This window comes from Bubalus kerabau, chromosome 3, assembly GCF_029407905.1.
Source record: "Bubalus kerabau isolate K-KA32 ecotype Philippines breed swamp buffalo chromosome 3, PCC_UOA_SB_1v2, whole genome shotgun sequence".
NCBI classification, from domain to species: Eukaryota; Metazoa; Chordata; class Mammalia; order Artiodactyla; family Bovidae; genus Bubalus; species Bubalus kerabau.
The window spans coordinates 51956593-51971669 of NC_073626.1; the positions used below are offsets into that span (position 1 = coordinate 51956593).

The following is a 15077-nucleotide window of genomic DNA, read 5'->3' on the forward strand; positions in this document are numbered from 1 at the left end:
CTCTAGTTGTGCTGAGGTCTTATCTGGATTTGCCATGATAGCTTCTCTTGAGTTGAGGCAGGGGACTCAGAGCTCCTCTCAAGTTCTTTTGGTGTCACCTCTCCAGTTGCAGCAATGGACTCAGGGCTTCTCTCGATTTGCAGCGGGTACTTGGTGTTCCTCTTGATTACAGCTTGGAATTCAGAGTTCCTCTTGAGTTGCCATGGAAGGCTCCACTTGAGTTGAGGCAGGGGACCCAGAGCTCCTGTCGAGTTTCGTTGTGTCTCCTCTCAAGTTGTTGTGGATTGTCTCCGTGGGTGGGGAGTCCTCTCTAGTTTTGGCACTGGGTTCTCCTCACTAGTTTTTAGTGGGATTCTTTCTCTGTAATTGTGAGAGATCCTCTTGAGTTATTTCAGTGTGCTCATCTCTATTCAGACACAACTGAGCGATTTCACTTTCACTTTCCTTAATGCAAAATTAAATGAGGGTTTGATAAGTAGCTTAAAAATGTATATCAGGATACAGTTAACATATTGAATACATATACACAAGTTTGTTTGGAAGGTACATGAAATGGTTTTGTACATTAAGATAATATACTATAAAGACATGCTTATTAACCTCACTAGAAAGAATAAGCTCCAAGTTCTTGCTATTTGACTATTTCATCTGCCTTTGATCTGGCTTCCTGAAGGATAAAGCACTAAATTAGTTTGTTGAGAAAGCTAGGATGTGACAATGTATTTTAAATACCATAATGTACTGAAAGAGACTGATATTTATTCATTGCAATTATAAAATTAAAAGCCTATGATGGTCTTCAATTTTCTAGCTGCCATTGTAAAATGTCCTTGTATGACAATATTTCAGAATGGAAAAATAAAGCCTACATAATTCCTCTGTTGTTCAAGGTGGTATTTGTAAAACACTATGACATGTTAAGAAAAACTCTAAATTCTTGAATAATATAAAAGACTTAAATGTGTGCTCCTGGCATACTTTATCAATTCACTCAAACTTCTTTTGACTTGTTGCAACAACAAGGCAGCAACATGACAGCAAACATGGTCAGAAATATAGCTAATCAAAATGGGTGTCAATGGATTACCATTAATTCAGAGATTAATAAACATGGACCTAATTAATCCATCTTCATATATATGATTAGTTTTACATCAGTATAAAGACTGATTCAATATGAATACTACTCCATTTTATTGTATCTAGTGAGTAATACGTAAAGAGAAGAAAATTTTAAGCCCATTAAATGAACTTCCAAAGAACTGATTCAAGTAAGCCAGAAAGAAAAACACCAATACAGTATACTAACGCATATATATGGAATTTAGAAAGATGGTAACAATAACCCTGTGTACGAGACATCAAAAGAGACACTGATGTATAGAACAGTCTTATGGACTCTGTGGGAGAGAGAGAGGGTGGGAAGATTTGGGAGAATGGCATTGAAACATGTAAAATATCATGTATGAGACGAGTTGCCAGTCCAGGTTTGATGCACGATACTGGATGCTTGGGGCTGGTGCACTGGGACGACCCAGAGGGATGGTATGGGGAGGGAGGAGGGTTCAGGATGGGGAACACATGTATACCTGTGGCGGATTCATTTTGATATTTGGCAAAACTAATACAATTATGTAAAGTTAAAAAAAAAGAGAACTGATTCAGTTGATTGTAGGCTTCCCCTCCTTGAATTGAAGAAATTAACAAGAAATTATGGAAATTTTTAAAGATAATCTCTAAGCCAGATAGGAATTTGGGCAAAATGATTCTTCTTTCCTGATATTAATCTGAAAAAAAAAATGGAACAATACAACACAAAATTTATTTTATCTTGTCAATTTCAGTATTCTTCATTCTTTACCATTTTAATGTCTTCATATCATATTCTCCTCATACATGCACCAATGACTCATGGAAAATATCATTGTGCAGATGTAATTTATCAATGACAGATGTAATGCTTTAATATTACAGTCAAATTCCTGTATCTTGACCTCTTTCTTCATCCTTGCCACTGAAATACTTTAGCATAAAAATGGCAATCACTGACTCAATGGTATGAGTTTGAGCAAGCTCCAGGAGTTGGTGATGGCAGGGAAGCGTGGTGTGCTTCAGTCCATGGGGTCGCAAAGGGGCGGCCATGACTGAGTGACTGAACTAAACTGAAACATGGCAAGGCAATGTTAGATTTGGTAAATGTCTAATGCAAAGAACAAACACACTCATACTTGTTTTAGGCTGTATAAGTAAACTACTTACAAATAGAACATCAGTAATGTTCATGACAGTATGAAAAGGCAAAATGATAGGATCCTGAAAGAGGAACACCCCAGGTCAGTAGGTGCCCAATATGCTACTGGAGATCAGTGAAGAAATAATTCCAGAAAGAATGAAGGGATGGAGCCAAAGCAAAAACAATACCCAGTTGTGGATGTGACTGGTGGTAGAAGCAAGTTCTGATGCTGTAAAGAGCAATATTGCATAGGAAACTGGAATGTCCGGTCCATGAATCAAGGCAAATTGGAAGTGGTCAAACAGGAGATGGCAAGAGTGAATGTCAACATTCTAGGAATCAGTGAACTAAAATGGACTAGAATGACTGGATTTAACTCAGATGACCATTATATCTACTACTGCGGGCAGGAATCCTTCAGAAGAAATGGAGTAGCCATCGTGGTCAACAAAAGAGTTCGAAATGCAGTACTTGGATGCAATCTCAAAAACAACAGAATGATCTCTGTTCGTTACCAAGGCAAACCATTCAATATCACAGTAATCCAAATCTATGCCCCAACCAGTAATGCTGAAGAAGCTGAAGTGGAACAGTTCTAGGAAGACCTACAAGACCTTTTAGAACTAGCACCCAAAAGAGATGTCCTTTTCATTATAGGGGACTGGAATGCAAAAGTAGGAAGTCAAGAAACACCTGGAGTAACAGGTAAATTTGGCCTTGGAATATGGAATGAAGCAGGGCAAAGGCTAATAGAGTTTTGCCAAGAAAACGCAATGGTCATAGCAAACACCCTCTTCCAACAACACAAGAGAAGACTCTACACATGGACATCACCAGATGGTCAACACCGAAATCAGATTGATTATATTCTTTGCAGCCAAAGATTGAGAAGCTCTATACAGTCAACAAAAAAAGACCAGGAGCTGACTGTGGCTCAGATCATGAACTCCTTATTGCCAAATTCAGACTGAAATTGAACAAGGTAGGGAAAACCACTAGACCATTCAGGTATGACTTAAATCAAATTCCTTATGATTATACAGTGGAAGTGAGAAATAGATTTAAGGGACTAGATCTGATAGATAGAGTGCTTGATAAACTATGGACGGAGGTTCATGAAATTGTACAGGAGACAGGGATCAAGACCAGACCCATGGAAAAGTAATGCAAAAAAGCAAAATGGCTGTCTGAGGAGGCCTTACGAATAGCTGTGAAAAGAAAAGAAGTGAAAAGCAAAGGATAAAAGTAAAGATATAAACATCTGAATGCAGAGTTCCAAAGAATAGCAAGGAGAAATAAGAAAGCCTTCCTCAGTGACCAGTGCAAAGAAATAGAGGAAAACAACACAATGGGAAAGACTAGAGATCTCTTCAAGAAAATTAGAGATACCAAGGGAACATTTCATGCAAAGATGGGCTCGATAAAGGACAGAAATGGTATGGCCCTAACAGAAGCAGAAGATATGAAGAAGAGGTGGCAAGGATACACAGAAGAACTGTACAAAAAAGATCTTCACGACCCAGATAATCACGATGGTGTGATCACTGAGCTAGAGCCAGACAACCTGGGATGTGAAGTCAAGTGGGCCTTAGAAAGCATCACTACCAACAAAGCTGGTGGAGGTGATGGAATTCCAGTTGAGCTATTTCAAATCCTGAAAGATGATGCTGTGAAAGTGCACTCAATATGCCAGCAAATTTGGAAAACTCAGCAGTGGCCATGGGAGTGGAAACAGTCAGTTTTCATTCCAATCCCAAAGAAAGGCAATGCCAAAGAATGCTCAAACTACCGCACAATTGCACTCATCTCAAACGCTAGTAAAATGCTCAAAATTCTCCAAGCCAGGCTTCAGCAATATGTGAACTGTGAACTTCCAGATGTTCAAGCTGGTTTTAGAAAAGGCAGAGAAACCAGAGATCAAATTGCCAACATCTGCTGGATCATCAAAAAAGCAACAGAGTTCCAGAAAAACATCTATTTCTGCTTTATTGACTATGCCAAAGCCTTTGTCTGTGTAGATCACAATAAACCGTGGAAAATTCTGAAAGAGATGGGAATACCAGACCACCTGACCTGCCTCTTGAGAAACCTATATGCAGGTCAGGAAGCAACAGTTAGAACTGGACATGGAACAACAGACTGGTTCCAAGTAGGAAAAGGAGTACGTCAAGGCTGTCTATTGTCACCCTGCTTATTTAACTTATATGCAGAGTACATCATGAGAAACGCTGGGCTGGAAGAAGCACAGCTGGAATCAAGATTGCTGGGAGAAATATCAATCACCTCAGATATCAGATGACACCACCCTTATGGCAGAAAGTGAAGAGGAACTCAAAAGCCTCTTGATGAAAGTGAAAGTGGAGACTGAAAAAGTTGGCTTAAAGCTCAACATTCAGAAAACGAAGATCACGGCATCTGGTCCCATCACTTCATGGGAAATAGATGGGGAAACAGTGGAAACAGTGTCAGACTTTATTTTGGGGGGCTCCAAAATCACTGCAGATGGTGACTGCAGCCATGAAATTAAAAGATGCTTACCCCTTGGAAGAAAAGTTATGACCAACAAAGATAGCATATTGAAAAGCAGAGACATTACTTTGCCAACAAAGGTCCATCTAGTCAAGGCCATGGTTTTTCCAGTGGTCATGTATGGATGTGAGAGTTGGACTGTGAAGAAAGCTGAGTGCCGAAGAATTGATGCTTTTGAACTGTGGTGTTAGAGAAGACTCTGGAGAGTCTCTTGGACTGCAAGGAGATCCAACCAGTGCATTCTGAAGGAGATCAGCCCTGGGATTTCTTTGGAAGGAATGATGCTAAAGCTGAAACTCCAGTACTTTGGCCACCTCATGAGAAGAGTTGACTCTTTGGAAAAGACTCTGAACCTGGGAGGGATTGGGAGCAGGAGGAGAAGGGGACAACAGAAGATGAAATGGCTGGATGGCATCACCGACTCAATGGACGTGAGTCTGAGTGAACTCCAAGTGTTGGTGATGGACAGGGAGGCCTGACATGCTGTGATTCATGAAGTTGCTAAGAGTTGGATACAACTGAGCAACTGAACTGAACTGAACTTGAAAGACAACATTGACATAAATATTAAAACATCATTATTCATAATAGATAGAGACAAGCCAACATTCATCCATCTGAAGAATGGTTCAATAAAATGTGCTGTATCTGTAAAATGCAGTATTGTTATGCCATTTACTGAAACAAAATTCCAATGCATTCAGCGACATGACTTAACCTTAAAGACATTTAACTGAAGAAAAGAAACCTGACAGGACACACACACACATAGACACACATTATTTCATGATTCTTTTTGCATGAGATGGGCAGATATGCAATTACTTAGACTCAAAAAGCAGATTAGTGGTTGCCAGAGCTGGGGAAGGGAAGAAGAGGTAGTGACAGACATTAGCATGAGTGTCTTATTGATGCAAATATTCCAGAAGGAGATAATGGTGATGGGTGAGCAACCTTGAACATATATTTAAACCCAAAGAATTATTTATATGAAAAGAGTGAATTTAATGGTATGTGTGTGTGTGTGTTGTATATATAAAACATTTAAATAAAAATAAATATGATCAAAGTGTAGTAATATCCCCACATGAGGTAGTTAAGGAGAATGCTTCTAAAACACAATGAACAATCCAAAGAATGTGGAAAAGAGGGATCTATTTGATTTTTGTTAGATTTCCTCTGACTAGGGAAGGAGAATATTGATGGAGGTGTCAACTACAAATTATCTCTTGCCAAAATCTTTGCCAACAACTGAACAACAAGGGCCTTTGCCATACGCCTCTGTGGAGACTGAACCCTGTGCTGCAGCTGACCTGCGACACCCCTGAGGGGAACTCAGGGTAGAGAGGGAGGCACTCTGTGCCCCAGGGAAACTGGTGGAACAGGTCTTTAGATATTTAGGTATTTTCAGGAACTGATTTTATGATCCTAAGCCTTGCACCTTTCAGGATTTAAAATAGTTCAACTGGAATTCCATCACCTCCACCAGCTTTGTTGGTAGTGATGCTTTCTAAGGCCCACTTGACTTCACATCCCAGGTTGTCTGGCTCTAGCTCAGTGATCACACCATCGTGATTATCTTGGTCATGAAGATCTTTTTTGTACAGTTCTTCTGTGTATTCTTGCCACCTCTTCTTCATATCTTCTGCTTCTGTTAGGGCCATACCATTTCTGTCCTTTATCGAGCCCATCTTTGCATGAAATGTTCCCTTGGTATCTCTAATTTTCTTGAAGAGATCTCTAGTCTTTCCCATTGTGTTGTTTTCCTCTATTTCTTTGCACTGGTCACTGAGGAAGGCTTTCTTATTTCTCCTTGCTATTCTTTGGAACTCTGCATTCAGATGCTTATATCTTTACTTTTATCCTTTGCTTTTCACTTCCTTTCTTTTCACAGCTATTTGTAAGGCCTCTCCAGACAGCCATTTTGCTTTTTTGCATTACTTTTCCATGGGGATGGTCTTGATCCCTGTCTCCTGTACAATGTCACGAACCTCAGTCCATAGTTCATCAAGCATTCTATCAGATCTAGTCCCTTAAATCTATTTCTCACTTCCACTGTATAATCATAAGGGATTTGATTTAGGTCATAACTGAATGGTCTAGTGGTTTTCCCTACTTTCTTCAATTTCAGTCTGAATTTAGCAATAAGGAGTTCATGATCTGAGCCACAGTCAGCTCCTGGTCTTTTTTTGTTGACTGTATAGAGCTTCTCAATCTTTGGCTGCAAAGAATATAATCAATCTGATTTCGGTGTTGACCATCTGGTGATGTCCATGTGTAGAGTCTTCTCTTGTGTTGTTGGAAGAGGGTGTTTGCTATGACCATTGCGTTTTCTTGGCAAAACTATATTAGCCTTTGCCCTGCTTCATTCCATATTCCAAGGCCAAATTTACCTGTTACTCCAGGTGTTTCTTGACTTCCTACTTTTGCATTCCAGTCCCCTATAATGAAAAGGACATCTCTTTTGGGTGCTAGTTCTAAAAGGTCTTGTAGGTCTTCCTAGAACTGTTCCACTTCAGCTTCTTCAGCATTACTGGTTGGGGCATAGATTTGGATTACTGTGATATTGAATGGTTTGCCTTGGAAACGAGCAGAGATCATTCTGTTGTTTTTGAGATTGCATCCAAGTACTGCATTTCGAACTCTTTTGTTGACCACGATGGCTACTCCATTTCTTCTGAAGGATTCCTGCCCGCAGTAGTAGATATAATGGTCATCTGAGTTAAATCCAGTCATTCTAGTCCATTTTAGTTCACTGATTCCTAGAATGTTGACGTTCACTCTTGCCATCTCCTGTTTGACTACTTCCAATCTGCCTTGATTCATGGACCTGACATTCCAGGTTCCTATGCAATATTGCTCTTTACAGCATCAGAACTTGCTTCTATCACCAGTCACATCCACAACTGGGTATTGTTTTTGCTTTGGCTCCATCGCTTCATTCTTTCTGGAGTTATTTCTCCGCTGATCTCCACTAGCATATTGGGCACCTACTGACCTGGGGAGTTCCTCTTTCAGGATCCTATCATTTTGCCTTTTCATACTGTTCATGGGGTTCTCAAGGCAAGAATACTAAAGTGGTTTGCCATTCCCTTCTCCAGTGGACCACATTCTGTCAGACCTGTCCACAATGACCCGCACATCTTGGGTGGCCCCATGGGCATGGCTTAGTTTCATTGAGTTAGACAAGGCTGTGGCCCTCGTATGATTAGATTGACTAGTTTTCTGTGAGTATGGTTTCAGTGTGTCTGCCCTCTGATGCCCTCTTGCAACACCTACCGTCTTACTTGGGTTTCTCTTACCTTGGACGTGGGGTACAATGTACTTTGCACTTACAATGTACCAATTCTTTCTATAGGGTGTTAAATAAATATATCCTTTAAATTTAGGCTTCCCTTGTACTTTAGATGGCAAAAAATCTGCCTGCAATGCAGGAGATATAGGTTTGATTACTGGTCATGCAGATCCCCTGGAGAAGAGAATGACTGCCCACTCCAGTATTCTTGCCATGGACACAGGAGCCTATCAGGCCAAAGCCCATAGGATTGTAGATAGTCAGACATAACTGAGCAACTAAGCACAGGCATGTCTTTTAACTTTGGTGTCTTAGTATTGAACAACTCTTAGCTACTATGATTCAACTGATGTAACTCCCTCATGGTTAACTATAAACTTTCATGACAACTCAAATCCATTCTTCAATGACTTATAATGACTTAAAGAAAATAAAAAAAGAAGATTCACCTGAACAGCCAAATGGTAATGTGTCTTTACTCAGAAATCTTTACATGACAGTTTATCTAGAGACTTAAACCGTCTAGGTTTTAATTAGGTGTTATTTATTATTTTATTGCCAAGTCTCTACAGTTTACTAAAGTTGTTGAATGATGTATCAACAAGGGAATTACATTAAATGTGTGCACTGTTTTCCTTCCTTAAAATTGGAATTTGAAATGCTATTAAAAATGCTAGAAAACGTGGACAGTTCTCCACAGTGCTCTTGTAAATGAAAAAGCAAACCTAAGCCATTTTACATTCATTGACATAAAATTTGGTATTGACAAGCTTCCTAGAAGTCTCTTTCACATCTTTGTTCCTGAGGCTGTAGATCACTGGGTTCAGCATGGGGATGACCACTGCATAAAAGACAGAGGCCACCTTGACCATGAGCCATGAACTTCTGGAGTTAGGAACACAGTAAAAGAAAAAGATGGTCCCGTGGAAGATGGTAATGGCAGTCAGGTGGGAGGCACAGATGGAGAAGGCTTTGTGGCGCCCCCCAGTTGAAGGCATCTTCAGCGATAAAAATGAAAACATAGAAGGTGAGAATAGTCATCAGGCTGCTTATTTCATTAAACGTGGCAGAGACTAAAATGATCTCCTGGCTAATGTAGGGGTCAGAGCAGGAAACAGCAACAATGGCCACGTGCTCACAAAGTTATTTATGATATTATTTCCTCTAAAGGACAATTCAGATAAAAAGTGGGTAAGAGTCAGGGAACAGACTGTACCCCAAGAGTATCATGCACCCACCAATAAGGAACAAAGCTTCTGGGACATGACAACTGTGTAGAGAAGAGGGTTACAAACGGCCACAAATCAGTCATATGCCATCACTGCCAACAGGAATGTCTCTGTCACCACAAATATTCAGGCAAAGAAGAATTGCATGATACATCCTATGAAGGAGATGGTTCTGTCTTCCACAATGAAGTTTTCTAGTAGCTTGGGTGTAACTACTGTTGAGTAACAGAGATCAACAAAGGACAAATATCTGAGGAAGTAGTACATAGGGATGTGGAGTTTGGAATTTATCTTGATAATTAGAATCATGCCAAGGTTCCCCAGCACAGTGACGGAGTAGATGGTTAAGAATAACAGGACAAGGGGTATCTGGAGTTCTGGATATTCTGAGAACCCCAAGAGAATGAAAGTGACTTCAGCAATCTGGTTTTCTTGGTTCCTGTGGGCAAAATATAAAAGCTGATTCAGAGAAATCTGAAGCAAAATTTGAATGAAATGTAATGTTATTCCCTCAGTATTGTCGGACTTTTTTGCAACTCCATGGACTGTAGCTTGCCAGGTTCCTCTGTCCATGAGATTCTCTGGGCAAGAACACTGGAAGGGTTGTCATGCTCTCCTGCAGGGGATCTTCCTCACGTAGGCATAGAATGAGAGTACATATGGGGAAAAAGAGTGCATTGAATTATCATTATTTTTTTAATTAGCCTCTTTCCCTCCAAAATGCCTCTACTGTCTTTTTCTGACATTAAAATTCATTCTTTTCAAAGCTACTTCCTAAATTCTTACCAAAACCTGAAATGGCACTCAGTATAAAGGGAAGTTCATTCCACATAGAATTCTCTAAAAATTCTATATCTCATTAGGAGTTGAAATTAAACACTCTGTTATTTTCATTCAGGTTTTATAAATTTATACTCCAAGAACACATATAACACTTCAAGATTTCCTGTACATGTATAACTATGTCATTCACATATTCCCCCACTCTTTTTCTTCAGTTATTCCTTTACATTCTTAAACATGTGATTAATTCCTGATTTCCTGAAAGTATGTTTCAATTTAACATACAAATCATACAGCACATATTCTCTAACTGAAAACACTTTTTTAAAAAGTCAGGATGTGTTCCCTATGTCTATGGTAACAAAGTTTGAGTAGTTCAGGGTTGAAAGGGAAATCTTCACCAAAGATGAATACAATTTCTGATGCACACTTGTTCCTTCTCCACACCTGTAGCTTTTCACACCACCTCCCAAACTCTGTATTTGTCAACAGGCTTGGGGCCAATGTTCCCAATCACTCATGTAGCCCAGGAAGTGTCAGCCATGCTCAGCTGTGAGCACAGGTGCTGTGCATAGTATTTATCTTCTTTTCTGTGCAATTAGCCTGGAATAATTTTCCCATTGCAGACCCACTATGTACTCAGTCATGTAACAGGCATTTTAGAAACTATAAAATTATAAAATCTCAGCCTCAATTTGTTTCTTAGAGCATTATTCCAGGATATAATCCATATAAGCACAAATGACAACTTATAGTTCTTGTTTATTATTAAAGTTTGTATGTATAAAGGGAATGAAAATATTGTGATCCAGAAAAAAAAAATTTCCTTGTGATGTAGCATGGTGAACAATAATAAATGTGGTGAAAGATAAATAATCAAAGACTTCTAGTCAACTAAACAGGTAACCTGGCAGTTAGATATATACCCGTGCTTGTTTGCCTCCTGCAAAGATTAATGGAGTATATTAGGAACATATTATATTCCTTTTAAAGTGAAATAAAAATCAACTCACCTGAGTGTAGAAGAATTTGACTGGCTCATTTAATAAAGCTTCTTTACTAAGTTTAATGGATTCCAGGAAAATTTCTGCTGAGAAGTCATTTTTTTTAATATAGTAATAAGCCTGAAAAATAGTAACAGGAATCTAGAGTATATTGCAATGAATATTTCAGAAAAATGAATTTCTCTTATAATGTATTAAAAATACATTCAGACTTGACCAAGAAAAAAGGAGACCAAAAAAGCTGAACCCTAACATAAAACTGTCACATATATAGGACACCAAAATCCTAAGGAGGTTAACCTTAGAGAATATTATTTAACTATTGCCTTGAGACCACAAATGGGGCAATTAGATGAAATAATGCCCTTGTGATACTTTGGTTGCATATGCATTTTTTCCCAAAGTTTGAGGAACAATTTCATCATGCACTCTAGTCCACTGATCTTTTTAAAATGTTGAACTAGACACTATATTTTTGTCTTTAAATACTTGCAAAATGCAGAAATATGCAAAAGTAAAATCAGCTATTGGGTAACAATCCAAAGATTCTTAATTTTTGTTGAATTTCTGGCTGTCCCCCTGTATCTGTGGGCTTCCCTCATAGCTCAGTTGGTAAAGAATCCTCTTGCAATTCAGGAAACCCCGGTTCAATTCCTGGTCAGGCAGATCCCCTGGAGAAGGGATAGGCTGCCCACTTCAGTATTCTTGGGCTTCCCTTGTGGCTCAGCTGGTGAATAATCCACCTGCAATGTGGAAGACCTGGGTTTGATCCCTGGGTTGGGAAGATCCCATGGAGAAGGGAAAGGCTACCCACTCCATTATCCTGGCCTCGAGAAGTCCATGGACTGTACAGGCCATAGGGTCACAAAGAGTCTGACACAACTGAGCAACTTTCACTTTCTCTGTATCTGAGGGACATATTGATGTGTTTGGATGTAAAACTTATACAATATGAATCATATTATAGTGTTTTTTATCCTTTCCTTAACATTGTGTTGTGAGTTTCATTTTCTGTAAAAACCATTGGTTTTCTTAAGATAATACAACTTGCATTACTATTACAAATATGAGCACAATTCTTTTTTATTCTTACATTTATTATTGAAATTGCAAAAAAGTATTCTGGTATTCTATTTTTCAATTTGTAGTCTAGGTTTATGAGAAGTATAGTATATTTATTATTTAAAAAACTGTCATATCTTAACATATAAACATCTCAACTCCAGTGACTTAATTTAATAGAACAGGGAGCAGCACTTTTTTCTGGAAAAAGCTGTACAGTAAATATTTTAGCCTTCATAGGCCACATAGTCTCAACTTCAGCTATGCACTTTTGTATCTTGCAGCATGGATTCACCTGTAGGCAATATATAAATCAATAGGCATGACTCTGTTCCAATAAAATTTTATTTATAAAAGACAGTAGGACAGATTTGGTTTGCAGAACACACCTTGTCAACCTATGGAATAGAAGGCATTTCTTGACCGTTCAAAATCTAAAATTATTTCAAGATCAGTAGGCAGATGTCCTCTGAGTGGCAATGCAGAGACTTAAGCTTGTTCTCAATTATGGCTTATGATAATGTGACTGGGTGCGTGTGCATTAAGTCACTTTAGTGGTGTCTGACTCTGTGAGAGGGTGTGGACTGAAGCCCGCCATGCTCCTCTGTCCATGGGATTCTCCAGGCAGAATTCTGGAGTGGGTTGCAGTGCTCTCCTCCAGGGAATCTTCCCAGCCCAGGGATCAAACCTGTCTCTCTTGGATTGGCAGTTGGGTTGTTTACCACTAGCACCAACTGGGAAGTTCAACAATGGCATTGTTATGGTATAATTATAATGTAGTGAGAGAAATAATAATTTGCTTAAAAAAATACTACACTTTTCTGCATTGCACTGTGTAAAATATTTTTGTGTTTTGCTTATTTATTTTTCATTAAGCTTTTGTCAAGCATATTAAGAGTGTTCTTCACATGTTGAGATACTTGAATAATGACCAAGATATTTCCTGATCAATAAAATCACAATAGGACTTTGAACTTTGAGTCAAACTATAGTGTTAAGATAGATTGCAGGGATAAGAAAGAAAAACAAAAGACATTTTTAGCAGAGAGGACAGTCTGAACCAAGGTAGGAATTTGAATGTTCAAAATTTTTTTTCAATTAGAAGTAGAGTTTATGCAGGGCAAACTTTGGGAGGTGGTGAGGGACAGAGAAGCCTGGCATGCTGCAGGACATGGGGTTGCAAAGAGTCTTACATGACTGTGAGACTGAACAACAACAAAAAGTATGAGATACAATCAGAGGACCAGAGAATCTAAATGGTGTAAAGAATGCAATTAGGATTAATACTGATGCAGGGAGGGATTGGGGTCAGGAGGAGAAGGGGATGACAGAGGATAAGATGGCTGGAGGCATCACTGACTCGATGGACGTGAGTCTGGGTGAACTCCAGGAGTTGGTGATGGCAGGGAGGCCTGGCATGCTGCAGTTCATGGGGTCGCAAAGAGTCGGACATGACTGAGTGACTGAACTGAACTGAACTAAACCGACTGCTGAATAGAGTTGAAATAGAGTTCTATGCCCACAGGACAAGTATGTAGTAATGGAGAGAGTATGGTTGTAAACCGGTGTCGACAATGGGAATGAAATTGACTCAGTTTCAATATTATAATCATGGCATTCAATGCAGTTGCATTAGTAGTTGATGTAAACAGAAGGAAATAACTCCCATTTTCATTTTGTTTCAGAAACTAACACTATGTTCTTGACAGCATCTCATTGCAGACAAGTCAATGATTCCCAGAAGCTAGCAATAATTACCCAGGCACCTACAACGTGAAGTAGTAAACAGTGAGGTGTAATATGGGAGCTAGAGCATCTGATAAACCAATCAAAGGCCTGAAGACATCTGGAACACAGAGGGAAAACAAAAGGAGACTCTTACCACTGTCTTCAAATATTTCAAGGCTGAAATATGAAAGAAACACTGACCTTTTTTCTGTGTCCTGAGGACAGAAATTTAATTTTAAATGAATTAACTTTTAAAAGCCGCAGGAAGCTAATTTCAGACCAACAACAATAAAAGAATTTTCTTTTTTTTTTTTTCTCCAGTGTAGATGAACAGAATAGTGTGAATGACTCCGAGTCTCTGGGTTGCCCAGTTTCACTAAAAGTATATAAGAAGGGGCTCTAGAGACACAAACTTTAATGTAAACAAAAGAAAGGGGGAGACTCTTCCGGAAGAATGCAGACAAGATATTAAACTCCACAATGTCTCGCTACATTTCCCATATTCTGTGACTGGTCCTCACACTGGCCTAGAGCTTTCACTAAGATCACTTTTTGCTTGGTGTTCCCAAAATACTGTTTTAAAATTATCTGTATAATTCTCAAAATCCATAATTTACACATCTGTAACAGGTTGACTTAACTACTCCATCTGATAAAAAAAATCTATTACTATAACTAAGTAGTACATTCTAACCACCTTAATACATAAGGATTGAATTAAATACAAACTTTATTAATCTTTGTCTATAACTGAGGAGGGGCTTCCCTGGTGACTCAGATGGTTAAGAATCCTCCTGCAATGCAGAAGACCCAGATTTGATCCCTGGGTTGGGAAGATCCTCTGGAGGAGGGAATGGCAACTCACTCCAGTATTTTTGCCTGGAGAATTCCCATGGACAAAGGAGTTTGGTGGGCTCTAGTCCATGAGGTCGCAAAGAGTCGGACACAACTGAGTGACTGAGCACAGCACATAACTGAAGAGATCATTCCTATAAGTGTATGTAGTTAAAGCATGCTTAAAAAAAGTAAGAAATTCAATTCAAAATAGCCTCCTAAATTCAGTATGACATGTAAATACGTAATTTTAGATAGATCCCTGGTGGCTCGGATGGTGAAGATTTGACCTGCAATGCAGGATACCTGGCTTCTATCCCTAGATTGGGAAGATCCCCTGGAGAAGGGAATGGCTACTCACTCCAGTATTCTTGCCTGGA

At 39.1% G+C, this 15077-nt stretch overlaps 1 pseudogene; it reads right to left on the reverse strand.

The window, feature by feature from the left end:
* Positions 1–8782: 8782 nt before the first annotated feature.
* Positions 8783–15077, reverse strand: part of LOC129647250 (olfactory receptor 5D13-like) — a 37708-nt pseudogene continuing 31413 nt past the window's right edge.